Here is a 16,157-nt window from a genome sequence, read left to right as displayed (position 1 = left end):
CAGGGTCTTAACTCTTCAGAATTTAACATTTTTTATGATCGCAACTCGGACATGTACACGTATGTTGAATAGTCGGACGGAATGGCCAAGCTGAATCTGTAAAGTAGCATCTATATTTGATACGGGGTCTTAGGTAAAACCCAAAGTGTTTGTCATAAACTATGGCTACGATAAGTTTGATATTGAGCTTTGTATTGGCCTTTTAATTCACATGAGAACATAACGTGACAAGACAATAACCAAAATCCACGGATACGTCATCGAAATCAAGAGATTCCAATCTACGGCGGCTTTTTGTTTTTGAGCTTTTAAGAGCTTTTAATCACATTTCCACATATTTGGCACTTACCACACAACAGAGTAAGACATGGCGAATCTTTTGATACCAAATAACTGTAATGTGAATTTTGTTGCAAGTCAACCTTTAAAAGATCTCCATTTATTTAGGGAGGTCTTGAAATTGAGGTAGAAGTGACCACAGCTACTTACGAGGAGAATATATACATGTATGTTTAAAAAGGAACAAAAACGCCTTTATGAGCACAAATTTTTGGCCAACCTGCAGAACTTTGCAATAGTAAGCTACGAGGAGAGTTCTGATGATAACTTCCTTACCAGCTATGTAGTAGCGAGAGAATTGCCTTTAACATCTACCCAAGACAGTGACAGCGATATAGAGCTGCTATTACTAAAATAACTAGTCAGAGAGCACCATTACACGCTAGTATTCACTTATCAAGAGTATCAGTTTAATTTTATTGCTCTAGACAACCGCTATATAGACTAAACTGTTTATATTTACTCCATTCATCGTTTGTAAGATTGTATTTGTATTTGAAACATTTTATTTGTACATTCAAGTTTGTAATAAATTATAATATATCTATACATGAAATAAAATATATAATTTACTCATGTTTGCTGCAGCGATATCAAGGAGTTGTTGTCGATGAAGGGGTCTAGGTTGACTGGTTGCTTCTCTGCCGATATTTCTGCCACGGTGAATATTACTACTCGTCTCTAGTTTTCGTAATCGGAGTAGGTTGTTTCATTCTCAATCTGCAGTAAATACACAGAAGAAAAATATTAATAAGTGTCAAGGAAGTACAAAAACAATAGCTGAAGTAGTTAATGAAAGCGATCAGTATTTAAATAAAAGAATTAACTAATGCAGTTAATTATGGAAAAACGTATCTGCACTGCAAAGCAAATACATACCAAAATGTTCAGATCAGAATCATGATCATCCTCAACTTCAGTATTAGAGATTGATGGAGTTGGTTTCAATGTAAAAAGTATAGGAGAGATTTTTTGCAATGACGAAGCCATGCCGAGTAACTTGTGAAAACCTTGAATAATTTTGTTAAGTTTGATGCAATGGCAATAAAACTCGAAGCTCGGCGATGAATTTAAAGAAGTTTTGGAACTCGGCTACGTTTAGTACTTCTGCCTAGTGGCTATTTTTATAATGACGCCCTTCTGCATATCTTGCGACAACCTTGAACAATTTTGTAAAGAAATGTGATGCAGTGGCAATGGTGTTAGCAGGTGTGGCAAAGATGTTTTGAAACTCAACTACGTTTAGTATTTATATTAAAAACCAGCCTAGCGGCTAGTTTTTAATTTGATGCAGTAGTTATTCTTCCTTGTGACTAAAAATAGAACTAATGATTCACGAAATTTTATAATTCGCAACGTTGCCTGTTCGCGAAATCGCGAATCTTTATAACCAACGAAAATTTTCATCCTGTAGGGTAATCGCAGCCACACGAGACCGCCGTAGTTTGGAATCTTTTTTTCCAAAGCGGCTCAAATGGGACATAGTTGTACGAGATGGCTTCTGTTGACACTTTCACGCAACCTCATTCGTCGAAATTTTTTCATGAATATACTTCCCGCATTCAATAAAACCATGTCCATTGTTCTTACGCATCAATTGCATTGTCATTGTAATGCTGTCACTTTCAACAATGATATCTTATAACTTACTGTGAAAACTCGTTTAATTTGTTAACCTTAGCTCGATGGAGTACATATCGTTGTCTGATAAACATGCCGAACCTGTTGGTCAACTGCGATAATCGAAAAATGCTGCAAAAATTATTGATTATTGCTTATCACATGATCAGATTACGACTAGACGATTAGACGAAGCCAAAAAAACTGTCAAGTAGCGCGCATCTATATTTGATACGGGGTCTCCGGTAAAACACGAAGTGTTTGTCATAAACTAGTGCTACGAGAAGTTTTATATTGAGCCTTTTATTGACCTATCAATTTACGTGAGAACATCTCAAGTTCTCATCTTGCAAGTTGACCTTTAAAGACTTTGCTGGCAGGGAGCCTGTAAATAGCACTGCAGCAGCTAGAAGAACATTGATGGATGCAACTTTTCCTATCATATCACAAGTTGACCATGTTCTGCATGGAGGCAAACACAAACAACATTATGAAGGCTATAGCTACACTGGTTTAGCTTTGGTTGGCGAGGGATTGTGAGGTGCTACACTTGTAGCAATATATAAATGTAGCTAAAGCTAAACCAGTGTAGCTATGAAGAATTGTCCAAGTTACAAAATATAATATTTACAATGATGTGATTTCCGCCCCACTAACCTTGTGTGCATGCAATACTGACAAGTGATGGTGAATGTGAGGGCAGCACTGAGTTTTCTTCCCTCTACAGCACAAGACTTGGCACACAACATACAAACTCACAGTAACTCCGCCAACATTTTTACGGACACAATAACTTCTGGCGGCTCATCAAACCAAGGTCCATGGCTAAAAATAGAATTCATGAGATTACAAACTACTAAGTAGTGCCAGGGTGTATGGCAATTATAGTAGGTAGCTGATCTGATGTTGACTAACAATGGTCTAAGTTACCCCTGACTGAACATCTCATCGTCTGGATCCTGATCATAGTCTTCACTATTTGGCTCATAGTCAAGATCATTCTCATAATTATCAGGATCATCTTCAGATTCACTGGACGCAGAGGGGGTTTTCGAGCTTAATTCATCCTGCGAATGCAACCAAACAACAATAGACCACCTGAATCAATATAAGCGTAGTTTGCAACTGTATATCAGGGTAAGATTACCGCCTACCCACCTCACCACACGTGTCATAGTCAGATGCTAATTCTTCATCTAAAATGCATCAGATTGAGTTGTTGTGAAAAGAGGCGGCACATCGATTAGATTGCTCTGTGTTGCAACAGACCATCTTTTACAGCTTCCGAGACGCTTTCCTGTCTGAGTTCTTGATGTATTGAAATAATGGGTCAAGTTTTCAGAACAAATGAGTATAGTGTAGGTGGATATGCATTCATGAATAAATAACCACATCCCTTACTATTACATGAGGCATGTTAGTGTGTGTAAATGGTATATAGAATGTTTCGGTTCCATAACACTCAAAAAAGCTGTGACCACATTTTGTATGAAAGATTCTTACCTGCACAGTTACTGTTTACTGGTAGATATACAGTCTTAGGCTTAGAAAGTGTCACCTCAATTGGAAAAGAGCACCAGGGTTTAGATTTGATAACATGGTAGGTTTTGATCCCAGGCCTGTGAAAGAAAAATTTATAACAATAGGCGTTTACCTCAATTGTATAAGTGATAGTTCAGATTGACAACAAATAGGAATGACTGGATGCCCTGGTGGTTGTGTATTGTTTGCTGGTCGTGATGTTAATAGCTTCAAATGAGTTTATTATTGATCAAACAAATGATTGATGTTATATACTATTAGTAATACTTCTCTAGCGTCAGGTCTCGGATGATAGCCGACCTCTCTCTCGATGTTAGTTTTGTGTCATCCATACGCTCAATGGCAGATGTAGGAAGGGTGGCTGGCACCTGAATGATTGGCAGTGCATCTGGTACTAAATGTGGTCTAATTGGAAATATAAAACATGGTTTGTGGCGTAGAAAAAGTTTGTTATGAGCAATGCGGTACCTAGTTACTACATTGTACTACAGGGTTTGTTATGTATGCTGAGGATTTCAATTTTGTTGCATGACTATTGACAAAGGTCGGACTACTCTGGTATTGTTATCGTATACCATGAGAAACTTGCACCCCCAATGTTATTGTCAGTCATGCCAAACACCAAACATCATGAAAACTAGCAGGCAAGAAAGTGACATATCAATCATGCTTACTTTATATTTTCCTGAGGCATCATCATAATCATTTGATAATTAGAAATCATATCAGGTGCAAAATGATTCAAGCAAAGCGGGTTTGTCTTTGTCCTGACAAAGTTATTTACCTTCATTCAAAGAAAGAGGTGTTACTAGATTAAATAACATCATAACATGGACCACAAAAATTACCTGCCAGCTCAAGAAAATGACTCCAAGCGCTGGGGTTAGGTTAACAGACCTAGGATGGCTTTTGACATACCTCATCCAACACAAATTTAGTACATTTACTGGCAACTGCCTCATTCTTTGGCCAATGGTATAGCCTTTCTGTGTTTGCACAGAGAGCCGCAACACAGTGAAATCGCTTAGATTTCTTAAAACCATAAGTTGCCACGATAACAATTTCCTACAATATGGTAAGATACATACAATGTTAGTCTAAAAACAAATAAGAAATCACTGCTGAGTGTCAAATTCATCGTGACAAGCAGAAAAATATCATTTAGTTTTAATTACATCTACCAGCAAGTATTAGTAAGTGATTTACATGTAGATATATGTATATGTATATATATATATATTATATATATATATATATCTTTATATATATATGTATATATATATATATACAGTGAAACTCGTATAACTCGCCCTCAGATATCTTGAACAAATGGGTAACTCGAACGGATTTGCTTGGTCCATTCCAACGCAGTGATAAACTGCTTTAGATAACTTGACCTTAACTTCGTTAACTCGAACAGTTTTTTTGCCCAACGGCTACCGAGACGGTTGTTATCGCTTTAGAATATCACTTTATTGTTATTGTATTTTTATGACTTAATTGTTAAAAAATTACATGAGAGGTCCCTTAACTTGCAATCAATGCTTTTTGATTTATATATAGTTTGTATATGTACTGATGAACACAATAATACATACACTTGTGACAGTGTTCTCATCACTTGAACGCTCTGATAATCCGAACACTTTCTCTCGGTCCCGTGAAGGTTGAGTTAGCCGAGTTTTACCCTGACCATAAACTAAATGAATATTAATGATAGTTGGGTTTGGTATAATTTTGGATAACATGCATTATGATTATTATAATAATCATAAAAAATAATTTATTAATTTTATTATGTTAATTAATCATAAAAAATACTCATAGATAAGATACTAGATAAATATGAGAATCAAATCAAAAGTTATTGTTTTCTTTTCTTACAGCAAGAGCAGCACGGTCAAATTATTCTTTTCAAAGTTATGTCTATAGTTAACTGACAGTTGGTTAATAGTGATGATAATCTTGAAAATCCACTGAATGCTGCAAAAGGTACAAAGTAGAAAGATATTGAAGGAAAAAAAATTTGCTTTCCCATTTCTTATTGTAAACAAACTGCAAATGACCGATATTGTATAACATATTTGCGTTCTGCATATATTTGGATATTTGCATTTTTTCAGTATTTCATAGAGACCATATTTTTCATTTCACAAAGCCATTCAAGATTATTCTTAATAGAATTCCCCGATTATTTTAAGAAAAATTTACGTTTTTCATTTTACACAATACTGTGTCATGGATTTATAAAGTATTGTCTGATAATTTTACTTATAACGGAATTAACAATTTACGTGGCAGTTTGTCACGGTTTTATGAACCATTTAATAAAGTGTTGTAATTAAATCTCATGTAGTAATTAAGTCACTAAGAGGCTGCACATCTTTCATTTAATGGATTTTGGTTTAATGTGTTTTGTATTTAATGTATTCTTTTAATTTAGTATTTCCACTGCTTCTCGTGTAATATATACATGTACTTTATCAATTCAGAAAGGGTATTACCATTAGTTTATATCAATTTCGTTATCCCATGCGGCCTTTCAATAACTTCTCATATGTCATCTAGTGTAATACAGCCTTTCAATAACTTCTCATCCATCATCTAGTGTAATACGGCCTTTCAATAACTTCCCATATGTCATATAGTGTAATACGGCCTTTCAATAACTTTCCATATGTCATCTAGTGTAATACGGCCTTTCAATAACTTCCCATATGTCATCTAGTGTAATACGGCCTTTCAATAACTTCTCATCTGTCATCTAGTGTAATACGGCCTTTCAATAACTTCTCATATGTCATCTAGTGTAATAAGGCCTTTCAATAACTTCTCATATGTCATCTAGTGTAATACGGCCTTTCAATAACTTCTTATCTGTCATCTAGTGTAATACGGCCTTTCAATAACTTCTCATCTGTCATTTTCTATACGCTTCCCATTAAATCAGCCATCACTTCATACAGCAGAACCAGCATCTGGTGAGTAGCATCTCATTACCTATTCACTGAGCATGTCATCATCTGTTCATGAAAAAGTTGTTCAGGCTTGCACACAGCATTGTGCAATACCTTTATGTAGTATTTTAATGTATTATTAATGTGAAATTTTATCAACTGATTCATAACGAATAGTACGCATTTCAGAAAGCATTCCACTTTGTCTCTTATATTCAACTTACATAGATTATGATCATTAATTCACATAACAATTCATGAATTATTTCATCATCATGATGAAATGATGATGAAATAATTCATAATAACAAAGTATAGCGTAAATAATCAAGCTTTACTTGATTATTTACGCTGTACTTCGTTATTCAAACTAATTCAATAAAATCTATAAAAAATAGTTCAATAGGAAAAGGTCTATAAAAATGCTTCTTGAATTTCAGCTTGAGCTGCATTCTATCAATGTTTTCTACAGTTGAAGTTATTTAAAATATGTTAACTGATCACAGTTACTGAACCAGATTAAAGACAAGTGATGCTTTTAAAGTACAATACTTAGAAGCCAATAAAAATCAAAGATCCATGGATCAAAGATCCATGTTGCACACCAGAGCTAAATTATTAAATTAAATACTTATGCGATTTTCATGACTCGGGTTTAAATGTTCTGGAATGTTAACTTCGGAGCAATTTATGTTTGATGTTAGAAATTTTTACTATTTTCTGTTATGCAGTATTCAGTTTCCACTTTTTTATCAGCGTGTACTAAAACAAAAAATCGCCATTTCAAATCTTTCTAATGCCGCTCAGAAAAACTTGCAGTTATTCGTCAATCTTTTCACCAAAGTTGCTATATAATTACAGTACCATGCTTTCTGTCACCTTTTAATTTTCTGTTTATTAGGAAATCTTTATTCAAATCATAACAAATACGTTTGCTACTGAATAATAAATAAACAATCCGTCAGATATCGCTTAAAATCCGCTTATTGTTCCAGCAACAGTAACAAACTAGTGATATTGTTCCACAATCGTGGCGCCAAAAACTGAACTGAAAATTAATCATTGGAAGTATTTGCATCATATATTTGCATTCCGTCTACATACCTTCGCGTGAAGCTGGCTGAGCGTTTGCGGTTGGTTGATGACAGCGATGCTACCGGTGCTCACTCATCTGTATGATGCCATAACTGTGTCTGTTCTTCTGGAAACTTCCATCAGAACTGTCATACTGCTAGCCTTGAGTTCTCAGACAGTCCCTTTTGCTTTTTGTTATTTTCTATACTTTACCTATAAATTACACACAATAAAATATATCAAATGTACAAACACAACACACAAACACACCACATAGAGATCTTATGAAACATTTAGATCATCAATTTATGCAGAACTTTCTTCTGAGTTACCACAGCATTCTGATATTATTTCAAACAGCAGCTTTGCAGGATCTCACTTGATTCCACCAAAAATCTTCAGCGTTTCTAAACAGCAATACGGGGCCACTTTACGTAAAATTTATTTCTCCCACCCACATAGCATTTCATCAAAAGTTTTTACATTACGAGTTTACATAACAACTTGCTGTAATTTCTTACCGCAATTCATTATCTATTCACATTGCCTTTCATCATTATTTCATATCGTACTTCATCATAAGTGTTTTATAGCATCATTGTATCACTTTATTTAACATCTTGTCATTTTTACATTGCATTTCATTTTTACATCACCTCATCATAAATGTTTGTAGAATATTGCTTTTAATTTACACGACAATGCATCATTTTTTGCATATAATTTCATTATCAGTTTATATATCGTTTCATTCCATTTCACAAAATAAAAAGTAATCAACTCACCAAAAACCTTTATCAGCACTATAGACGGTATGCAATTATTCTTTCATATATTACTTTACCATAATTTAAAATAGCATTACCCCACCATCTCCCACACAATCTCACCATCAAGTTATACAGCAGCTCCTAAAAATTTTAAAAATGTTTTAACCACTTTAAAATACATTTTTAAATCATCTCCAATAACATATTACTATAATTTTGCAAAAAGATTTTGATTCTTTTCCACAATATATCTTACAAAAGCGTTCCATCATCACATTTTGTAGTACTGCATTGTTATTTCATATGAAAAATTCATCAATAAATCTTGGGAATTTTTTCATAATATTATTCATTATTTTAAATAGAATTTTATTATTGGAGCTGTATTAAGCTAATCTGGAGCAATTAACCTCTTTATGCATGTCAAGCACTGGCAAAGCATTTTGTTTAACAAAATTTTGTTTAGTAAGGAATTATGATCAGGCAGCTTAACCTGTACCATACTATCATAAACGTTAATGTGCTACTAGCAATAATTTAGTGTGAGAAACTGTAGCGAGTTAATCTGTTGACCATGAGCTTTCAGCAAGAGAAGCAAAGATTTAAAAAAGTTCTTATAAAATTAAGCATTGTAGAAAGCTATCTTGCAACCATAACTTATCATAGAGCATCAAAAATATCCCATCTTGGTAAACATGTCCTGCAACCGGTTACGAGGCTATCTCTAATTTCTGAAGCTTTTCAACAATTGATTAATGGTTTTTAATTTTGAAGCAACTTATGACGTTGGACTTTTCACTTTTTTCCTGTCATGCAGTATTCAATTTCTACTTTTTTGGATGAGTGTTCTGCAGCAGCAATGAAAATATTGTTAAAATAAATATTTCTAGTTTAGTCATACACCAATATTCTTATTAAAGTTGCTATATAATTATGATAAACCTCTTGCTGCTAACTTTACATCCGCGGATTTTAAAGACATTTTCATTCAAATCGTAAGAAACAAGTTTTCTACTGAAGAACCAATAGAACGTCTCTTAAAGATTGACTCGCAATAAAAGCGAGCATCTATATTTGATAAAGGCTATCTGGTAAACCACAAAGAGTTTGTCAAAAACGACTGCTATGGGACGTTTTATATTGAGTCATTATTGACCTTTCATATCACAGAACGTCGTCACGTGTCACGTTGAGAAGGTCATCAAAATAAAGGAATTCTGACCTATGGCCATTTTTTTCAACTGTTCGCTTTGAGCTCTTAAAATGCTGTAATCACATTTCCACATATCTTAAACCTACAATACAGTAAAGTACAACGTATGGAACTTTTGGATACCAAACAACTGCCATGTAAATTTTCTTGCAAGTCGACCTTTAAAGCATGAGGAAAAAGTGTTGTGAAAAGAAATGTTGCTCAGTATATTATAGCAACATTAGAGGAACGTTCTGCAAAGCGTTATCAGAATGTTTAGAAATTCCTACATATTTGTATCCCATTAGTGTTTTTATGTAACATTTCTAAGATATTAGCTAATATCTTTGAGATAACATTATGGAAGGATTCTTGGGAAAATAAGATGTAATATACATTTTATATACTAGAAATTCCACTGTCATACAGACCAAAGTGATATTGGAAAAAAGAAAGGGTACTGATGGTTGAGAAATGCAATATTAGCAGTCAAATAGGATAACTGCAATGGTAGCTGTAATGTACTGGGTGTTATTATATACAACAAATAGCAATAATGAAAGGAAAAGATTATATGTTTATATCTCTCCTCCTGCAAAAAAAGAAATGCAATATTGGCCAATATTAGAAGTAAAATGCACTGATATTATTAGAATAACCAATATTATTTATATAGTAATAATAAAAAACCAATGCACAATTTTGTTTGCATTTCAAAACGGCATAGCTAACAATATCACGAAGTTGTGATATTTATATAGATGTTTAGAAAATCTGTACTACGTAGTCATTGTCCTGTAGTCATCCAAACTTATAATTAATTATTGCAATAATCTCATTAGAACCGTTAGTAAAAAAATTATCGTCATGCCTTTACTTACACTGCGTTAGATTTTTAGAAAGTCTGTATTACGTAGTCATTGTTCTGTAGTCATCCAAATTTATAATTAATTATTGTAATAATCTCATACGAAACGTTAAAAAATATCATCGTCATTTGCTTTACTTATACTGCGTTGGACATCAGTTAGGATGAGAAAGTATTCAAATGTGTCGGCAAATGAAAATGAAAAAATTGAAATCGGCAAAAATGAAACGATTTCTGTACTCCTATGTTAATTGCCAAAACCTTCGGCAATTCGACAATGCTATAGACTGGTGAAAAGTGCACGTTATATTTTCGTGAAATGCGCAAGACTTCATCGTTCTATTATCTGTCCCTCGGCGTTTCCATTTCCGTTCTTATTTTTTATTAAACCAAGCTTTTCAAGTGTTTTGTGGCGATTTTCGTTGAAATTAATCTGTCTATTTGTGTATAATCCGATCAGATGGGTAAGTTTTAAGATAATACCGACGGTTTACAAAGACTTGGTAACATATTTAAATAGGTTTAAATGTGTTTTATATCGTTATTATACTTTAACGACTTTACATAATGATGCTTAAATTTGTTGATGAAATTTCTTGACGAGGGTTCGTCTCATTGTTGATGAATAATTTTCGTAAGTTGTGTGCACATGCATTTATCATAAAAACTCCCACACTTCGCTCCGCTCGTTTGCCCGTGGGATTACAACATTGGAACGAATTTCAGTTCAAATAGAAATGTTTTTAAATTATGCCAGACAACCGTAATATGTTAAAAAGATAAAAAGGGCAACAGTCGGCTACTAAAATCGAATAAATAGCTTGGCAATTAATGTTTAAAATATATTTTTCTGGTGAGAGAACAGATATTAAGAAAGTAATTGTTAAAGCACCTGGCAAGGATATTTTCTAAATAATTGGTAGTGGTTGTATGTAGTTCGTTCATGTCATATAAGTTGAAAAAGTTGAAAACCTGTGATTGTCATGTAAAAATGTCGAATCAAACTATGAAAACTTTCCAAACCTTTGATTGAAGTGAAATAAACATTGAATATACACTGTAGGCAGAGTAAGATGCAGAAATTTAGAAATATCATTCGCTGGAAACAGATATCATTGAATATGAAATAAACTGGCACTTGGTCAAAACTCTTTTTTTCGCTACAAAAATAAACCATTTGTGACATATCTTGAAGCTACATGTAGATAGATTATCATATGTGTGTATACCATGAATAATATGGCAAAATGTAAACTGATAATAAAATGCAACAACAGAATTTGAGTTTATGTATGGCCTACAAAGCTGGAGGAGAGTCAATGACTTTTTGACTTTATAACAAGTAGTTTAAACATGATTACTCAAAGAGAATCGATCTGTTTAAAGAAATCCTAACATATTTGTCTTGCGTTTACAAGTGATGGAGTTACGGTTAAACTTAAGAGTAAAGCTGTTTCATTAGTAATATGAGGAGAAAAAATGTTACTTTTGTAAACTGATTGTCATATGATATGAAGTACACCAGTTGCTGATAATTTGCATGATGAGATTGCATTTCGCCTCAAGATGTTGCACCTATTTGTGATGACTTACAAAGACAATAACATTGGTGTAGGCATTGCCTTTTGGAATAGGTCTGAGAAAACGATTTATCTACATGTATATCAAAAATAATACTGGAGCAACGAAACACTCCTGTGGATTACCAAAATCTATTTCATGCGTTGAGAATTCTTCGTCCTCCATGACAACCTTTTGATGCCCTTTTTGAAAATTGGATAGAAGTATTTGCAAGGATTTACTTCTAAAACTAACAAAGTTTAGTTTGTGAAATAATATTTTGTGATTGACACAGTCAAAAGGTTTGCTTAAATCCAAAAATATTAGGCAAACTTTTTTCATCCTTCGTTTTAAGACCTAAACAGCCAAAGATCAGTTTATAAACAACATCCGGGGCAGGAGTGACTTATCTGAACCCACACTGTTTAGGATGTAAAATATCGATAATATCTAATGATAGTCGATGTTGATATCTAAGTGCTTTTCAAGAGCTACAAATAAAATCTGGTGCACTGAAATGGGGCAAAAGTTTGATGAGTTGCTATTATCTCTTCTCTTGAACGATGAAGTATTCCGTGTATGCCTTTATGCGAAAGGAAACCACCAGCAATCGAAATTTTATTAAGCATATCAGTGATATGAGGGGCAATGAAAAAATGGGTTGCTTTTATCATTCTTACAGAAACATTGTTTAAGCCTGATGCTGTTAAATTTTGTATGTTACTAGTGTATTTTACAATACTATGAGGAGTAAATTTCGGAAACTCATTTAATGGGGTCTTTAACTCAGTGTTTTACAAGAAAAATAAGGATTGGATGATGGCAAAACTGAACTTGAAAGTCTACTTACACCAAACAAAAAATATGAGTTAAGCTCTGAAGCTGTCAAACAAGTAAACAAGGTTCTTTATCTTTCATGTTCAAAGTTTTCCAAAGTTTGCGCACATTACAGAGCTTTGACTGTTTAACATGTTTGTCTATACACTTTTTTCTTTTTCTATCACGAAAATGCGTGACAAAATTGCGCTGCTTTTTGTGAGCAGTCCAATTTCGGCAACTTTTCAGTTTTCCTTTCAACTTTATAATTTGCTGTACTCATTTGTCAAGCCAGATAGGCAAAGCTTCTGACTTAACTTTAGTTTTAAGAAGCACCAATTTATGAACAACTAAAGAAAACTTTTCATTAAATAGATTATTCATGTCATAAGTGTTCTTTTTTATCAAAATAGAATCATAATTTTAATCATTCTGTCTGATGGACAAAAACTCTTGAAATATTGCCAGGCACAAATGTAGAGTTATATCTAGGTCTAGGTCTAGGTCTAGGTAAAACTCGAGCCTTTAGACCCCGCTCGCGGGTAAAAGAAGGCCTTCAAAATGTCTGTCAAAAATTCGATAAAATTTCATGGCTTTCCTCGCAGGTTGCGGGAAGTCCTGGGCATAAAACTATATTGATAAAAACTCGAATTTGACTCAATGGCGGGGGGTTCCCCGTTAGTTGTTGACCTTGTATTATGATCATGAATTGTATCTTGTAAATGCTTAAAACTATCAACAAAAGAACTGTGCTTGCTATTTGTTAAAATTTCTAGCATCAATGTCATGCGAGCACTCTTACGCCTTGCCTCCAACAGCTCTAGATCCAAAAACTGCCTTGCTTCCGTAACACTCTGTTTTCCCCTCAAATCTGAAATAAAACGCACAGCCCTTCGCTGCACATTCTCCAACGATGTTATCTGCCTAACTAAATGAGGGTCCCATACCTCACCTGCATATTCCATTATAGGTCTACACAAGGTGAGGTATGCAACCCTCTTCACCTTTCTGGGGGCCTTAAAAAGCACATGCCTCATCATACCCAACCTCTGAGAAGCCTTTGCCGTCACCGAATCAATCTGCAAGTCCCAACTAAAATCACTAGTAATTTCAACTCCAAGATATTTAAAAGCTGATACATTCTCTAACGCTATTCCTCCTAAAAAATAATCCACAGAACTATCAAGACCGTTCTTACCAAACCTGACTATTTGACACTTATCAGTGTTAAACACCATACCCCAATGCTCAGCCCACCTTTCCAACAAAAACAAATCTTCCTGGAATTTCTGGGAACTATCTAAGCTGTTAACCGGGCAATAAAGAAGGGCATCGTCCGCAAAAAGTCTTATTGTCGATGTCTTTATAATGCTACAAATGTCATTAATGTAAACTAGAAAAAGAGAGGGCCCCAGCACGGAACCCTGAGGAACACCAGAAGTTACTGCAAGAGAACCAGACGTTGCTCCCTCCACAACCACTCTCTGCATTCGGTCTGCCAAAAAATGTGCTATCCATCTAACTACTGCTGAGTCAATACCAATAAATAACAGCTTTTCAATTAAGAGACCGTGAGGTACTCGATCGAAAGCTTTCGAAAAATCCAACACTGCAGCGTGTACCGAGTCATTTCCATCCACCATTTTCATAATGTCATCTACTGTTGTGACAAGTTGGGTAGTGCATGAGAGACCCTGTCTAAATCCATGTTGGTTTGGGTTGAGCGTTACATTAAGATGCTGATTAATATTGCTTAGTACTATATGTTCTAAAAGTTTGCATGCAATACATGTAAGTGAAACTGGTCTAAAATTACTGGGGCTGTCTCTCGAGCCTTTTTTAAAAATTGGTACTACGTTTGCCGCCTTCCAGATATCAGGCAGCTGGCCAGTATTAAGAGAATGTTGAAAGATAAGAGCTAAAATCTGACTAGTGACCACCACATCAAGACTGAGGTCCTCTTTCCTCAGCTGGTCAGGGCCTGGGGCCTTTCCGGTCTTCAGACCAATTAACAATTTCCTCACCCCCTCACTAGTAATTGTAATCGGACAGTTCCCTTCAGCCCAAAGCGGCTCTGAGTATGAACTGCTCCCAGAAAAAACACTCTGAAAATACTTGTTAAAAATCTCTGAAGTCTCAAAAGCTGATTTACCCTTAAAAATAACAGAGCCATGGCAGCTCTTCCCACTCTTCCTTCTATAAAATGAATAGAAAGGCTTGCTATCTCCCAAACTCAGTGGTTTGAATAATGTTCTATCATAGTGGTCATATTCCATTTTCCTAAAGAGCTTTTTGTTTTGGCGCCTAGCCTGTTTGTACTGTTGTAGGTCTGTGTCCAGGCCACTTTTCTTGAATTTATCATACAATTTTCTTTGCGATCTTACACACTTCCTGGCAGAATCATTAAACCATACGGGCTCGTCTTTGTTTCTGATCTTTTTTGTGCATTTAGGTACATAGTTACTGACTGCTTCTTTCAAGTCCGTTTCAAAGATTTGCCATGTTGTGTTTATCGATGTTATATCGATAAGTAATTTTCTAAAGATATAAGTTATGTGTGACACCAATTTTTCTTACAATGCATATCAAACTATGATCACTTATAGACAGTTAAAGTACTCCAGAAAATCAGGCATGATGGGAAACATTTGTATACTGTAACACAAGATCAAATAAAATCGAGAAGTTTTCAGTTACGCTTGTGACCTCGCCAATCAGTTCTTTTAAAGACAATGGATTACATATTTCGTATGTTCAATTGAAACTCTTTTTTGTGTACAACAAGTTGAAATTACGATTACCCAGCACCAAATTTTTTTCAGGGTGGCCACAACACTCTTAAATTGGGTTAAAAAATTTTGTTATTTAAGTAACTGTTTAAATTGGAGGTCTATAAACGAAAAACATTGTGTAAGATCTCGAACTGACTTGAATAACTTGAATGAAAAGACTATCGGCATCAATTTCATTAATTACAAAATCCCAACACTTGAAATTAATGAAGTGGTGAATGTAATAATCCACCACCCTGGTTATAGTTCTCATCATTTTTTCTTACATATTGTAATCAGAAATTGTAAAGTAATAATTGCCATGTCTAGCTATAAGAATTTTCTCCAAAAAAACCAAATAACTTTGAATTCAAACTTAAAAATCAAATGTTTGACTTCATCTATTTTGAAAGATAAACATTAGATATTCAAATGGGCATCGAGAAACTTTTAAAAAACCATAATTTAAGAGGTTCCACATGACGTAAAAATCGGACCGACTGTATACCTATTCTATGTGAGGTTGAATTTTGGTGAAATAGGAAAAAAGGAAACTTAACCTTTAAGGATCTCACTATTTTTCATCACTGAACAATCTTCTATGAAGGCATCAGAATCAGCACATTTTATATCTAGAATAAGGTTATT

Source organism: Watersipora subatra, chromosome 8, assembly GCF_963576615.1.
Source record: "Watersipora subatra chromosome 8, tzWatSuba1.1, whole genome shotgun sequence".
Lineage (NCBI taxonomy): Eukaryota > Metazoa > Bryozoa > Gymnolaemata > Cheilostomatida > Watersiporidae > Watersipora > Watersipora subatra.
Note: the sequence above shows the minus strand (reverse complement) of the source record.